Source organism: Lissotriton vulgaris, chromosome 2_1 (assembly GCF_964263255.1).
Source record: "Lissotriton vulgaris chromosome 2_1, aLisVul1.2, whole genome shotgun sequence".
NCBI classification, from domain to species: Eukaryota; Metazoa; Chordata; class Amphibia; order Caudata; family Salamandridae; genus Lissotriton; species Lissotriton vulgaris.
In genome coordinates, this window is record NC_141687.1 from 714,574,980 (window position 1) to 714,591,449 (window position 16,470).

At 47.9% G+C, this 16,470-nt stretch overlaps 1 protein-coding gene across 1 annotated transcript in view; it reads right to left on the reverse strand.

Moving 5' to 3' along the window:
- ZNF143 (zinc finger protein 143) overlaps positions 1–16,470 on the reverse strand; it is a 415,284-nt gene that overhangs the window by 180,672 nt on the left and 218,142 nt on the right. The gene's annotated exons all lie outside the window — the stretch shown is intronic.

A 16,470-nucleotide genomic window follows, 5' to 3' on the forward strand; every position in this document is an offset into this window, starting at 1 on the left:
TCACGGAGCACAGAGTCCTCGGAGGTCCGCTGAAACCACAAACCAGGGAGCAGACGATGTAATGACCACAGGTCAGGGGAATCCACAGTCATCACAACAGGAGGAGAGGAGGGGTGACCAGGGTCTTCTGTGCACGGAGACGCACATAACTCAGACGGGGGGTCCTCTGTACAGTAAGATGACACCCCTCATGCATGGACTGGGCCACACTTCTGGGAGATCCGCAGCCCTTAGGGAAGGACGGTCCAGCGCGCCTCCCCTGACTCGCACACAGCGCCTGGTCAGGTAGAGGAGGAGGTCAAGGCGCTAGCCTGAGCTCGCGTGAGGCACAAGGTTGTGCAGCCGGGGCCTGACGCGGAAGAGGAGGGTCCAGGTGCTTTGAGTGAAAGAAGCGCAGCAGAGGTGCTGCTGAGACCCCCGGCCTTGGTGCCCGCAGGACACAGCGTGGCTGGGGAGGACGGAGGCGGGGGCCACAGGAGGTGGCGTTAAGAGAGGGGTGGGGGTCCTCGTGCAGTCCGGTGGCTGAAGCGGGGCGCAGGACAAAGCGCGGCTGGGGAGAATGGAGGCGGGGGCCGCAGGAGGTGGCATGAAGAGAGGGGTGAGGGTCCTTGTGTAGTCCGGGGGCTGAAGGGGCCAGCCTCGGGAGCGGAGAAGAAGGCGGCCGGCCAGGATGCTGCAGACACGGAGGCAGGCTCAGCCTATCCGATGCGAGCCTGGGGTAGCGGAAGTGCAAGACACTCGCTCCTTGCCCCGGCCGGTCCCGGTTGCTCTCCCGCCCGCTCTCGACAATCCTACGAGCGGCGGGGGAGTTATGCAGGCACTCGGCAGTTGGGACGGCAGGCCGGGGGCACAGGGGCACTCACGGTCTCCTCGGCGGGGATGGGTCTCCTCCGGGAGGCTCTTCGTCGTGCTTCAGGTGCAGCTCCTCCGCCGATGGCCCAATCAGGTCGCTGCTTTGCAGGCGAGCCCTCACAACCACCCGGGAGTCAGCCAACGGCAGTGCGGCTCCCGGGGCAACCCACGATGACGAACCTTGAGCGGCCAATCCCTGCACAGCTTCAGTAGTGACGCGACGGCGCACGGGCCAATCCCGTCGCGGCGTCAGTGAGGGGGCTCGACTCCTGTGGCCAATGGGAGCGCGGCGGCTTCGATCTCAGCTACCGCAGCTCCCGGTCACGAACACAGCTTGCAGAGGGTGTTTCTGGCCCCGGGCCGCGACGGTGATTTAGCGGCCAGAGATTTTCGGGCCGCAGATCGCGGTCAGCCTGCTTCCTCGCCAGCAGATCGACACGGGGGATTATAAGGCACAGGGAAACACCACGGGTCTCCCCTCACCCCTGAATCTGTGCCGATGAGCACAGCGATCGGGCCAGCTCTTCTCGGGGGCGTTCCCGGCTTTTGGCTGACGTATCATGACGTAGCCAAAAGCCAAAGATTCTCGGGAACGCCCCCGTGTCTGGTCCGGCATTGACGGACGCCTCTCTGTTCCAATGGCTAGCCTCCATTTATGGAGCTAGCCAATGAAGCAGAGAGGCGTGTTCAAGTCACCCATACTAGAAACTACAGATTTCTCTGGAGGAGGAGCCTAACGGCTCCGCCCCCCAGCGAAACCTAAAAAGGAGGCTAAAACAGAACAGGCACTGGCTAAATTGACCAACATGAGATCTGCGAGGGAGACAACAGACCTCATCAAAAATGAATAAAAGGAAAAGGAATTGTAAAGAGACAAGCAAAGCAACTAAAACAAGCATTGGCATTGCCTATAGGTCTCGCACTGAGAAGCATAACACACCCTCTATGGATGCAAAACCGGACAACCTCACTTGGCTACATCTCTATCCCCAAGGAAAGTCCCCCACAGTACCTTCACGAACGACCTCCTCACTTGGCTACATCTCTAGCCCCAAGGAAAGTTCCCCACAGTACCTTCTCCAACGACCTATCGCCACATAGGCCAGATACTCGGGTTATAAACAGTGACGCCTCCCATCTTACAATACAGGATTGGGAAGAGCTGGTAGCCGCATATGCCCTTATCTAGCTCAGAAGAAAAGCAGCGAGACGGCTGATATCAACATCAACCAGGACAAACATAATGGGACGTACAACAGACATTATTATTGAATACCATGCAATTGTCAGTCAATGCAATGCAAAATCAATCTGACAAAATGGACATTCAACTGCCACTTATCAATTCACTAGCCATTTATGTCTCAAATATCGGCTTCAAATTGGCAGACCTAAACAATTTGATTGGACGGCCCAAACTGAGACACAACTTACCCAAACAAGCTGCACCTGTGTAGCAATTGTAGGGAAACTATCAACATTGCCATCTGTGATTGGGAACCTTCTGTCAGACATTAAAAAACAACTAAAACCACAACAGCAGTATTCCAGGCTACTTTCCCCCAGGCGATAGATCCAGCAATTGACCAAGCAGTCGTGGGGACTCAAGAGAGTAGACTCAACAAGCAAAATGATCAAATCCAAGATGAGAAGTCACAGATGGAGGTGGTAAGCAATGATCAAGAGTACCAAGTGGCCTGCAACAAAAAAGGAAGTCATCAAAGCCTGCAACAAAAAAGGAAGTCATCACGGATCATGAAGAAAGACGCCCGGTCAACTGCCCCACTCGACTAAAAACAACGACGAAAACAAAGAAGAAAGAGCAGGAAAAGGAAGACAGACATAACAGCGTACTCACAAACAGACTCCACAATCCCAATATTTAACAGACAAGTGCTGAGGGCAACTAGAAAAACTTCAAAAGACACGCAAAACAGATCCAACCAGCTCTCTACAGGTAGCACGACAACTGAAGAGGGATCAACAATAAGGGGAGGAGAAACCTTGCAGGAACTAACTACCTTAGATACAAGAGTCAGGGACTGCAACCTGGGAGTGGAGGCAGTCACTCACAAGGAGCAAGACCCAACTATTGGAAGCGGCTCAGAATCTGTACAGATAGTCTCACTGAAATTCCCAGAACCCGCGGAACACAGACATCAAATAGAAACCTCCAGAGGGCTGCAGACACAGCCAGAAACATGCACTACCCTGTTTTTACCTGAATATAAGTCCAAAGGCAGTTCTGATATGCTAAAAAGAGGGAACATCTTGCAACTCCTACCATCCATCAGTAGACTGGAGGATCTAAGATCAATTGATCTGAAACCCATAGAATTTGTGGAACATAACAACCATTTAGGGAATGAGGCAACAAAAACGATCTGGCATCACCTGGAAAAGCTAGGATGGTCTTAGATGAGCAAGAAGAACTATGTACTTGGGGAATTAAACTGATGCCTGATCAAAAACCAGGATATCCGGAGACTCTGCTAGCTAGGCACAACGATCATCCAGAACCCCGCTTTGAGAATTCAACGACACAGACATAAGGGTTACGGAGTACATCTCCAATCTACAAGGAGAAAAACGTACGCCGGGGAGGTTACTCCTACTGTGCCCGGAACTTTAGCACCACAAGACTGGGGTTGGTTAGCTAGCACAATAAACGTTTGAAGAAATAACCGCTGACTTAACAAGAATCCCTCACCAAAAGTCAAAAATATACGTCTTTGCTCTTGTACTGGGAAACAAAACATCGGATTCCAAGAGACCTCGCTAGACCAACCATTTCATTTACAAGGCTTGAAGTTATAGCATCCTCAGGCCACTAAAAGTGCCACATTTGGCTACCTCAAAGAAGGACTTGCAACATATACCTCTATAACAATGTGGTCAAGGAGCTGGTCAATACATTAGAATTGACAAACGCAATACAAGCTCTCAGAAGGGCAGTCAAAAGCGCCAATAAGGATCTGTAGTTGGTGCTAAAAAACGTATAAATGCACCAATGAGATAAAGCCAAGGGTGTCAGCTTGATGTGAGGGGAGATAACCAGAATACTAACAGAGGAGCAAATGCAAAACTCCATAATAACTGGTGATATTAGCCTGCACATGTTGGGCACAACAGACAATGACAACTCTCAGGGAAACTACCCACTTGCATGGCATATCCCGCCACAGGAGGGAAACAATTGGGGAAGCCTAACTAAGCTAGCTAAGAAACTACTGGGGGACCTTTCCCATCTTAGCTTACGCGCATTTAATGGCCGGTTTCCAGGAGACCTCCCCTCAGCTGCCATTTTCCACACTGTGGTAACTATCACAACAATAGATTGTACTTTTGTAACCCTTCTTCTGCTATGCAAAATAGCTGATTTCCCTCTGGGGGCAAAGTTCAACAGTGAGCAAGTAAATAATACCAACACAGCCAGTGGAGGAGCCTAGCGGCATAAAGATATTAAACAACAAAAGGATCAAACGTGAATCTCATCATCCAGAAAGGGTGCTGGCCTATGGGAAGATCCTCCTGCAAGATAATTAAACGACAGGACTGAATGCAATAGCTGGCTAGGAAAGCTTCACAAAAGCATGAGGGGAAGCTCACTTTGGGCCAGATGTCCGACCCATTTTTGCATGTGCAAACAGATTTGCGACACGTTTTGCGCATGCAAAAAATACCAATGGGCCATGTACAAACCCTATTTAACGAGTCACAATTTATTTGAGACTTGCTAAATAGGATTTGCGACTCACTATTAGGAAGGGGGGTTCCAAGGGCATCCCTTCCTAATAATGACTTGCTACCCTATGTAAGAATGTTTTGGGACCACAATTGCGGTTGCATAACATTCACAATGTACTGCCCTCTTTAAGAGGGTGGTAAAGCACTTGCACAAAGGAAGCGGTCCCCAGTGGACCACTGCCTTCCCTTAAAAAATGAAACAAAACATTTCATTTTTCTTTTTTTACATGCATCCCGTTTTCCTTTATGGAAAACGGGCTGCATTTTTTTTTTAAACTGCTTTATTTAAAAGCAGTCCCAGACATGGAGGTCTGCTGAGCCCAGCAGGGCACCATAACTGGGAGGGCCAGCAACTCCCAATGGGGTCGCAAATTGCAATTGCCTCATGAATATTGATGAGGCTTGCAATTTGCGACCCCATTGGGAATCACAAACAGTGTCTCTGACACTGTTGTACGTTGGTGCAAATTGCAACTCGCAATTTTTCGCAATTTGCGAGTCGCTAATGCCAGTGGTCGTACATCCGGCCATTAGTAAAAGGAGAGTTGCGACCAAGGATCATGGCAGGTCCTCCAATTCACGGAACGCGCAACTCAGGGACCTTAAGAAGGCATAAACATGACATTATGGAGGCTTCACCTTAACGGCCTGGATGTCAATGCCCAAAGGGAGCTGAGGCAATTAAAAGCAACTCGGAAAAAACTAACTTGGCAACTAAAAAGAGAGTCAGAAGAAACGCTATAGGTCGAGGTTCTGTATGTGATACAGAGTAAAAATAGTGGCCGATTCTGGCATATGATCGATTTGTTACAAAACCCTACAGTTCCGGGAATCAGCTCACACCTGAAAGCAGAGACTTGGGCAAGCTTCCTTTGGGAACACTTTAACAGCAAACCATAGAGTAACGTAAATGCAAAAGCTATAACAGGTTCAACAGATGAAAAGAGAATTTATGATACATGCAACAATCAGGCAACATCTACAATCATAATTTCGGACTAACAAATCTCCAAGAGGATACCCAAAGGCAGAAGAGAGGGAGTGCCAGGCCCAAACGGGATCCCCAAGGTTATGTTTAAACTACTGAACAGAAGCACTGAAACCTGTCTTTGAACACATTTTACAAACAGAGACAATCCCAGCCTCCTGGAAGGGCTCAGTCATCTTCCCAATATATAAAATGTGCGACTAGAACGGGTCCAAAAATTATAGCTTGGTAGCCCTGATACATAATGACACCAAATACTACACCGGTCTCATCCTACAGGACCTGACATCTTGGGCAACGGAAAATACAGTTATTCCTCTTAACCAAACAGACTTCAGCAAGCATATGGGAACCACCACAAATATTCTATCTCTCTGAGGCCTCAATAGCAGTTAAATTGTCACTGTATGTTTGTTTCACTGATTATAGTTCGTCTTTCGACCACATTGACAGAAGCAAATTGTGGCGAAAACTCACTAAATGGAATATCCCATCTCCCCTCCAGAATCAGCTTTTACTCCTGCATACAGATACTTAGGTACAAGTGAAGCTGGGAACCAGATATTATCTGTCAAGAAGGATCCCAACTACAAATGGGCTGAACAGAGCTGCGTATTAGCCTCAACCCTGTGCAATCTTTTCATGTCAGATCTGTCAACCAGGCTGGACAAGTGCAATTCTCATGCCCCAAAGAAAGGGGCCTCGTCCTCTCTAATTTACTATCTGCTTACGACCCAGTACTTATGAGCCGAACTCCGGTAAGCCTTCAACATTTATTAGACACTACACAAACTATTCAGTTGAAAACGACTTGAGCATAAATCTGAAAAAGAGCAAAGGCATGCACTTGCACCAGAGAAAGGCAAAAGGACAACATCGCTAGAACCTTGCAAAATGACAGCTGGACACCGTCCATGAATGCAAATATTTAGGCTTCATAATAGACAGTGAAGGCTTATTTACTGCCCACAAGGAAGTGCTAAACAAAGGAGAGGTATAGCAACAGCAGTGGCGCCAAAATACTTAAGTAACAAAATTGCCAGCTCAAGTTTCTCTCCACCGGTCCAAGTGATACAAGCAAAACTTATTCCAAAAATCACCAATGGAAGTGAGTCTATGAGGGGGAGACATGCAACCGTTTTAGATGGAATAGTAATGGGTGCACTAAGAAGGTTCTTCAGCCTACCCAAATACATGTCACCAGCCCACAAATAAGACTAGAATTCAGTATACAAAGGCAAGGGCTGGCTCGTAGAGAAGCTTATCAAATGCTGGAATAAGATCAATAGAGCAGAGCCAGGGTTTCTAAATGCTCATTTGTGGGCTGAACTGCTGACTAAGGAGAAAAGTGCAGCAAGGGCCTCAAGACTCAATAGTTCAACGATGCCTTCGCGGACTCTGGGAGACTTCAGGGACACATGACAGCTTCAAACAGCTTGTTAACAAAACCGTCAAAAGAGTCACCTTGGTAGAGGACAAAGCATTACTGACAGGTAGGGTGCAGGAATGGTTTACTCTACAAAGTTACACCAAGGCAGGACCTTAGCAATATCTGGGCACTGGTTTAACTAAACCCACTAAGGAGAAATACATGCAGTACCTCCTTGTTCAATTTACAACCATGGAAATGCCCTTTATAAACACTGCTACCGTCTGTGCGGGAAGGAAAAAGAAGATATTATCCAGCGTTAGATTGGGATTAAAAATCGTCTGGGCACGCAAAAGAAAAGTGGCCCAAATTTGCATATTTCCTTTCCGCAAAACACTGCTTTGGGAAGCGAAATTTTATTAAAAAGGTGGGGGAGCGTTCAAAAAAACACACACATTTATTCACACTGGAGAAACACACCTGAAAACAGGTGAGGCCACTTCTGCTCAGGCCCCCTGCTCCCGCTCAGTATGCACACATTATTGGGCCGGCACAGCGAGAGAAAGGGAGTGACAACTCTGCTCGTTAATACAAGCATTTACAATGCAATGGTCTCGTCTTTGTTAAAGTTAGAGCTATTGGCATTGCTCATGACATTATTTTTGTTTTTAAAACATATAAATAAATGGCATTTTCATTTAGAATGCCAATAGCTTAATCTCTTGCAAATGCGAGACCTATTGCATTTGCACCCACACACACACAGAGCCACACACACACAGAGCCACACACACACAGAGCCACACATACAGAGCCACACACACACACCCACAGCCACACACACACAGCCACACACACACACAGAGCCACACACAGAGCCACACACACAGACAGACAGAGCACCACACACACACACACATAGAGCCACACACACACAGTGCCACACACACAGTGCCACAGAGCCACACACACACACACACACACACACAGCCACACACACAGACAGAACCACACACACAGACAGAACCACACACACAGAGCCACACACACACAGAGCCACACACACAATGAACCACACACACACAGAACCACACACACACAGAACCACACACACACAGAACCACACACACAGAACCACACACACAGACAGAACCACACACACAGAGCCACACACACACAGACAGAACCACACACACAGACAGAACCACACACACAGACAGAACAACACACACAGAGCCACACACACACAGAGCCACACACACAACGAACCACACACACACACACAACCACACACACACACACAGAGCCACATACACACAGACAGAGCACCACACACAGAGAGAGAGAGCCACACACACACACACACACAGTGCCACACACACACAGTGCCACACACACACACACAGACAGAGCCACACACACACACACAGAGCCACACACACACACAGAGCCACACACACACAGAGCCACACACACACAGAGCCACACACACACAGACAGAACCACACACACAGACAGAACCACACACACAGCGCCACACACAGAGCCACACACACACAGAGCCACACACACACAGAGCCATACACACAACGAACCACACACACAGAACCACACACACAGAACCACACACACAGACAGAACCACACACACAGACAGAACCACACACACACAGACAGAACCACACACACAGACAGAGCCACACACAGACAGAGCCACACACACAGACAGAGCCACACACACAGACAGAGCCAGCCTAATGGTACTAATAAATGACACTCTTACTACTGCTCTGAACGCAGTAGTAAATGAAATGCTAAAGGTGAGTCACTCAGCTACGCACCTGAGAGCGCCAGTACTGTGAGTCACCATGGAGAGACAGTACCACGGACAGAGGTTACTGGACGCATGGTAACCAATGACTGCCTCAGAACCCCTAGAAAACGTCTAATCTGTTTGAGCTGAAGAACAAATCTACAGTCCCAGACTTGTGCAGTCTGTGTGAGCTTTGGGATAGCCCAGCTGTTTGTGTGAACTGACAGATAACTCTGCTGTTCCAGGCCTGAGAGTTATATGTAAACTGAAGGACAGCTCTGCTGTCGGAGGCTTGTGAGGGCCGTGTGAGCTGAGAAAACTGGTGACTGCTTCCAAGCCATTAGACGCCGGTCTCTGGAGAGCAGGCTGTGCTTAGAAGCGTGAAATGGAAGAGTTTGCAACAGGAGGGGAGGAGGGGCGGCTTCGAGCAGGACATGAAAGCGAGCCCTTGTGTATAGCCCTAGCCAATCTAGTGATCTGAAGTTGGAGGCGCAGACCTCCCATCCGAGGGGTGGGCGAGTGAGGAAGGAAGGGAAGCTACTTCAACGCATCTCCTGGGGGGTGATATTGACAGCGGAGGAGCGCTCTTATTATGCATCTGTTTAAAAAACACGCACCCCCCACGTTTCCTTCTTTTCTACACAATCCAGCAAAGTGAGAAGTGAGCAGTGTGAGCAGCACACACTAGTGAGAAATGAGTAGCACAGCCTTTGCTAGCCAAGACCTAAAAAGCAGCATTACCGAACAGATGCAAGTTGTACTATGGAGAAAGAAAAAAAAGAGAAAAAAAATGTTTGCAAAATTGAGTCATCTAATATTAAGAAAACAGGGAGAAAAAAATATGCAGTTATAAATAATAACAGTAAGGAGAAGAAAAAAAAGAGAATACCGGGGAGCTTGATATAGGTGTGGCAGTAAAGACCATTTCACCAAAGATAAAAGAAGTCTAGCATGGAAACAGAAATTTTTATTTTGAGGCATAATAGAACATTGTGCGAAAATGTGCCAAAGAAAATGGAAAATATTGAGAGGAAGAGACCTTATAACAAAAGATAACCAAGCCTGGAAGAATGAAAAGACGCAAGAACAAATATTGTGGGAAATGATTAGAGAGAACATTAATAAAGCAAGGAAAGTGTACAAAAAACAATATGATAGTAAACAGTTTGAGATATAAAACTGGTCGTTGGTGACTATGTGAAGGTGAAACGTCAGACGAGAAAGGATAGCTGTAAATGTATAGGACCTTACATAGTGACAGAGCTTAAATAATTATTCAGCCAAACTTGGGGATGGTAAAGTTTGGCATTTCAACAAATTGGCTAAATGTAGAGGAAAAACTAAGAGTAACAGAGGTGAAGGACCTGGAAGTAGTGAGGTTAAAAAAAGTAATCAACTTGGTTGATGGATGACGATATTGAAAAGAATACTGTGTGCATGGGTGAGAGAGCAATGTCAGTGAATGAGGACAGAGTGTTCAGGTCGGGACGTATGTTGCAACGCCTCAAGAAATCAGAACAATTTGTTGTGAAGTTCAATAATTCTTAAATACTATTTATACATTTTTGACTTACTAATATGTATTATAATTGGGTTTTAACACTTATTCATAGGAATTGCTGAGTAATTTGTAACGGAGTGTACTACTCAACCTTGCCCCTCAAATGTTAATGTTTTTTTTTGTTAGGTTCTATTTAATATTATTTTTGCCTTCTCAGAGGTTATAGTTTGTATATTAAAGGAGGGAGATATGTGGTGTCCCAGGTCATAGTATTTAAGGATCTAGAATGCGGTGACGAGGGACAGTTGGGAGACAGTTGAAAGAAGTTGGCGAAGCGAGCACAGTGAAGGACAATTGTAATGCCTTACCGGAGATCTTGTAATTGTTCACCAATAAACTATGTGGTAACGAAATAAAGGTAGTCTTTACTTAAGAAGCACACTGCAGTTCTCACTCTGGAGAGTACTTCCTATCGCCTGACACCTGCTGGCATTCTTCCCAGGGCTCGAGTCGGGGTACCACGCGGGTGGACTGCGTCCCCCCACTTATTTTACTGGGTGGACGCTGTCCCCCCTGCCAAACAGCTGGACTTAACTCCTTGGTCTCTCTGGGGCGAGATCGGAGCTCACAGCACGCTGCTCAAGCGCTGGCTTCTCAGATGCAATCGCATCTAAGGGGTGAGCGAGGGGAGGCAATGATCCTGATGATGCAAGCCACCTTTCGTGACGTCACTTCCTGTCGTGACGTCACTTCCGGCGACAGCGTCCCCCCACTTCTTTTTTTTAGGACTTGTGCCCGGATTTCTTCCTGTCACACTAAGGAAGCACAGGCAGTATCAGTTCATCAGCCCATTTAAAACACAGTATATGCGCAAGTACAAGTGCATAGCAGACATGAGCCGCTTTACCTGGAGTAAGGGGTGAGTCTGGCGCCCTTGAGCTGGATCTCCCAGCGATCCCCTTGGGGGCCCAGCACCTCTCCCAGGTACATGGCAGCGCCGTCCCCCAGCTGCCCAGGAAAGCTCCCAAACTGGTGTCCACAGTAGCAGTGAGCGGCGGGCTCGGCACCGGACGGCACCCGCTCAGGTACAGGGCAGCCTCTTGCTCCTGCAGCCCCACTGTCTCCAGCCCCAGCAGCGCCAGGGCGGGTGCCGAGAGCGCCACCACCTGCGGCCGCTCCAAAGGCGACGGCCACACCCGCGAGAAGCAGGCCCCGCGGACCTGGCGCGGCCGGGACGCTTCCTCTCCCTGGCTCAACCGGCATTGCTCGCAGGGCCAGGTTATCGAAGTGGAGAGAGGCGAAGGGACCCCCTGCCTCTGCCGCGCGCTGCATGACTGCCCCCAGCGAGACCCTGTCACGGACACCTGCGGGAAGCCCACTGCTGGAGAGACGGCCGCCCCCGGCTGAGGCAGCAGATGCCCGGCATCAGAGCAGCCATGGGAACCCAGAGCCAGGAGCGCTGCTGCCATACAGAGCTAGCAGCAGACAGACCACCGCTGGTACTGAACACCCATGCACGCCGTTATAGGGCGGGGCTTGTCTTTGTTTATTTTTCAACGCAGTTTGCGCTCTTCTCACACAGCACAAGTAGACGCAGCTCCTGAAGGTGAGAAGAGTAGTGTTTACAGTCGCTAATTGAGGAAAAAGGCCGGAAGCAAAAACCGCCCACTTAAGGAAGTGTTTGGCCTAGCAATCAAAGCAGCGAAGTTTCATAAGTCCTGTCATGCGGTATACACTGATGCGTTGGTATTGACAAAACAGGCAGTGTGATCGGTGACAGCAAAGCAACCAACCTGAAAGGGATCACCCTGTCTATAACAAGAGGTAGCAAAAGGTACATTACAGGAGGAATAGACTGGGACCTCGGCGAGAGGGAGGGTGTAACGCCCACCACTAGAAAAGGGGCGGGGCTTAAAAAACGAGAGAAAAATGCCCCCGAATCTGCTCAAGACGGGCCTGAACTGAGTGACGCCCCTCTCCTCCAATGGCTGGCCAGCATTTACGAGGCCAGCCAATGGAGAAGAGGAGCGGGTTCAAGCCCCCATACTGCAAAACATAAAATCTCGGACTCCGCCCACTGCGTGGGACTCCAGTTCGAGACCTATAAAGGGAGGTAATGGATGCCCACCTGCCTCCAGAAAGGGCACTCAGGCACCCACTGGGCCGCTGGTGGCATCCAACGCAGATACCACCCAAATCGGCCCCCCAGGCTGCTCAAAAAAGCAGCCCCCAGCTGGAACTGAACACCGGAACCTCGGGCATTGCCTGAGTGCCTGCGTTGCCAATCCGACGCTGATATTATCCATCTGCTATGTATTTGCAAATAATGTATGAGCGAACACAGAGCACTGCTAAGGCTCCTCTTCAACTTTAAAGGAATACAAACATGCAGGTAGGAGGTAAACGCGATGTACGTTTAAACTGCTGCGCGTCAGATTCCTGACCACTGCCGAAAAGAGACTAAAAAGCGAGGATATATTAGAAAGGCATGGCATGCAACTGGAAGAAGTCGAGGATGCGGTCTAATAACAGGCTGCGACATTCTGCACTTTTGCTAGAAGGGGACTGCTATAAATGCGTCAGGAGTCATCCAAGCAGCTAGCTATTTAAAGTTGGTTTAATTGCTCATTGGATCACACCTTCTTTGTTATTTTTAAACAGGCATAATTTCTCAGTGAATAAGATGTGACTTTATCATTGGCAAAAAGGAACTCACGTGTTTACACTGTCGCCTATTCTACACCCTGATTGTTGCCTTCCAACCATTGGGGACTGCCATGAATATGCCGACAAGAACTTATGCTGCTAGTCTCTAAATGCCGGTCTGATCGATTACTGAACTATACTTCATTACTGCCCAGTTGCACACCGATTGGTGTTTACTAATGACTGGGGACCGCCATGAACCCGCTGACAAGTCTATAAGAGGCTAGCCTCCTAAAATTTGGTTGTATTATCTATCCATTTAATGTTGGCTTCAATGCTCAATAAATCATACTTCTCTGTTAGTTTAAATAGGCATAACTTCCTGGAGAATATAATGAGATCTTATCACAGGTAAAAATGGAATTTATATAATTTTAAACTGCTGCCTATTTTGCACATTGATTTCTCTTATCTAACTAGAGGGCATTACCATGAACCGGCTGACAAGTTTTGAAGCTGTTAGCCTCCCAATGTTGGTACGGTTGTCTAACGATTTATTAAAATATCATTGCCTAGTTGCAAATTGACTGCTTTTTCCGAACCATTGGGCACTGGCACGAATCTGCTGATATGTTTTTAAGATACTATCCACCTAATGTTGGTTTTACTGCTCAGTGAACTATCCCCTAGATTCATCAAAGTCCTGTTTTGCGAGTCTGTAATAGCGATTATTAAGGAATCGCTATTACAGACTCGCAAAAAGGGATTCATGTACAAATCGCAATTTGTTTTGCGATTCCTACAGCTTCCTTATTTGCGATTAGCTAATTGCTAATCGCAAATAAGGAATAACTCCCCAGTCATCCCTATGGGCCTAAAGGCCCATAGGAATGAATGGGATGACATATCAATGTGCAAATCGCTATTAGCGATTCGCATTTTGAGTTTGCGATTTCAAGGGTGCAGGGATGTCCAAAGGACACCCTGTTGCACCCCTGAAATGACATTGGACGCTGGTGTTACGCACACACATGTCCCAAAGACATGTGTGTGGGTAACATACAACTTAGAAAAATGCACTTAAGTGCATTTTTCTAAGTTTCCGCTATTTACCACGAGGTTTGACTTCGCGGTAAATAGCGGCCCAAAATTGCGAATTCGCATTTTTTAAATGTATCATGAATTGCATTTAAGGAATCTCAAATAGAGATTCCTTAAATGCAATTGCTCGCAAATTTGCGAATTCTATAATAGCGATTTTTGCATTTGGGATGATGAATCCCAAATGCAACAAGCACTGGCGTTGCCAATAGGTCTCGCAGTAGGAAAGTTGGAGCTATTACAATTGCAAATAACAATGCCTTTTATTTTTGTTTTCATTTTAAAAACATAAAGGGCTTTGTCATTTACAAAACCAATAGCTCCAACTTTCCTACTGCAAGACCTATTGTGCACTGCACAGTGTGAGTGAAAGTGGCACTGAGTGGGTGTGAGTGGCTTTGAGTGAGTGGCGTTGCGTGGGTGAGTGGCGTTGCGTGGGTGAGTGGCGTTGCGTGTGTGAGTGGCGTTGCATGTGTGAGTGGCGTTGCATGTGTGAGTGGCGTTGCATGTGTGAGTGGCGTTGCATGTGAGTGGCGTTGCATGTGTGAGTGGCGTTGCATGTGTGAGTGGCGTTGCATGTGTGAGTGGCATTGCTTGTGTGAGTGGCGTTGCATGTGTGAGTGGCGTTGCATGTGTGAGTGGCGTTGCATGTGTGAGTGGCGCTGCGTGGGTGAGTGGCGCTGCGTGGGTGAGTGGCGTTGCGTGGGTGAGTGGCGTTGCGTGGGTGAGTGGCGTTGCATGTGTGAGTGGTGTTGCATGTGTGAGTGGCGTTGCGTGGATGAGTGGCGTTGCATGGATGAGTGGGGTTGCGTGGATGAGTGGGGTTGCGTGGATGAGTGGGGTTGCGTGGATGAGTGGGGTTGCGTGGATGAGTGGGGTTGTGTGGATGAGTGGGGTTGCGTGGGTGAGTGGTGTTGCTTGGGTGAGTGCCGTTGCGTGGGTGAGTGTGGTGTTGCGTGGGTGATAGTGGGCTTGCGTGGGTGATTTCCCTTTTAATGAATATTTATTTTTTTAATCATGGTGAGCTGGCCACAGACATTTAGCCCCTAAGCACCGACCATACCCTTGTATATAACTCCCAGCAATTAAGGTTGTTGCAGGGTTAGAAACAACTCATGCAGCATAAACACAGGCAGGGCAAAACAGTGGTTTCACAGCAGAATCGGCAGTCTGAAAACCGTAGCAAGGCACAGGGGTTGGGGGACGGGCAAGCAATGAAGAGACAGGAAAAAAATTAAATTGGGGAGGGGGGGCAGGAACGATTGGAAAGCTCGCAGAGGAAGAGAGATAAAAGCTGCAAATGCAGTAATAGAGTGATAGATAGCAAATACAACTTTGCTCAGGGTACTTTATCAATAAAATAAATATTCATCTAAAAAAGTTTGATTGCAAAGCGTCCTGTCCAGCTTAATGAGTGCGTGTTGCAAGCCGGTCAGTGATGCCACAGAAAGGGCTTAAAAGTTTCCCCTCTTCTAGGTAAGGACATGGATGGCTGCGCACTCTAAGCACGGGGAAGGGTGGGTTGAGGGAAACGTTGCATTCGTGCTCGGAGGGTGGGGGAGGGCTCAACACCAATCCGTAAGGTGAGAGCGCTCCCTTTGAAGCTCCGAGGGCTCCTGTGGTGACCTCAAACAAAACAAGTGCAAAGGAGGAACAGCTTGTAAATACAGGGTGATGCTCTAGTTATATTGTGTTGATGGCATGCATAGGGCGTTATTGTCCGAGCTCTAATGTTCAGGCACAGCAAAGCTGATTTTTTTTCACTCATTGTGCTGATATCAGCTTTTGTAAAATAAAAGCCAGCATGAACCAGTCATCACATCGGCCGTGGACGATATACGCTACTAAAGAGGCAGTGCCGCTCAGTGGAGGCACTGGTGGTAACAGCCCGCTGGGGCATCTCTCCCCCGCCTCACTCGCCTGTTAAAGGCATGGGCTGAAGACGGAGCTCTGTGTGTTTAAGAGATCAAGTGAGTGCCGGTAGAGGGAGGCTGAAAGAGAGAGAGAGAGGGAGAGAAAAGAGCAGGAGAGAGAGAGAGGGAAGAGCTAAAATGAAAGAGAAGAGCGAGAATGAAAGCGAGAAAAGCGAGAATGAAAGAGAAGAAAAGCGAGAATGAAAGAGAAGAGCGAGAATGAAAGAGAAGAGCGAGAATGAAAGAGAAGAGCAAGAATAAACAAGCATTTACAATGCAATGGTTTTGCCTTTGTTAAAGTTAGAGCTATTGGCATTGCCCTTGACATTATTTTTATTTATGTTTTTTGTAAACATAAATAAATGGCATTGTTATTTACAATGGCAATAGCTTAATCTCTTGCCCCTCTTCATGAATGATGAGATTCTTTAAAAGATGTCGGTATTTGTCTAACAAGGTTCCTTTTAAAGTTAAACTGACTGCTTGGAGCTAAGGAGTGGGTGTTCCCCATTGAAGTCGATTCACTTCTGCGGTTCTGGGG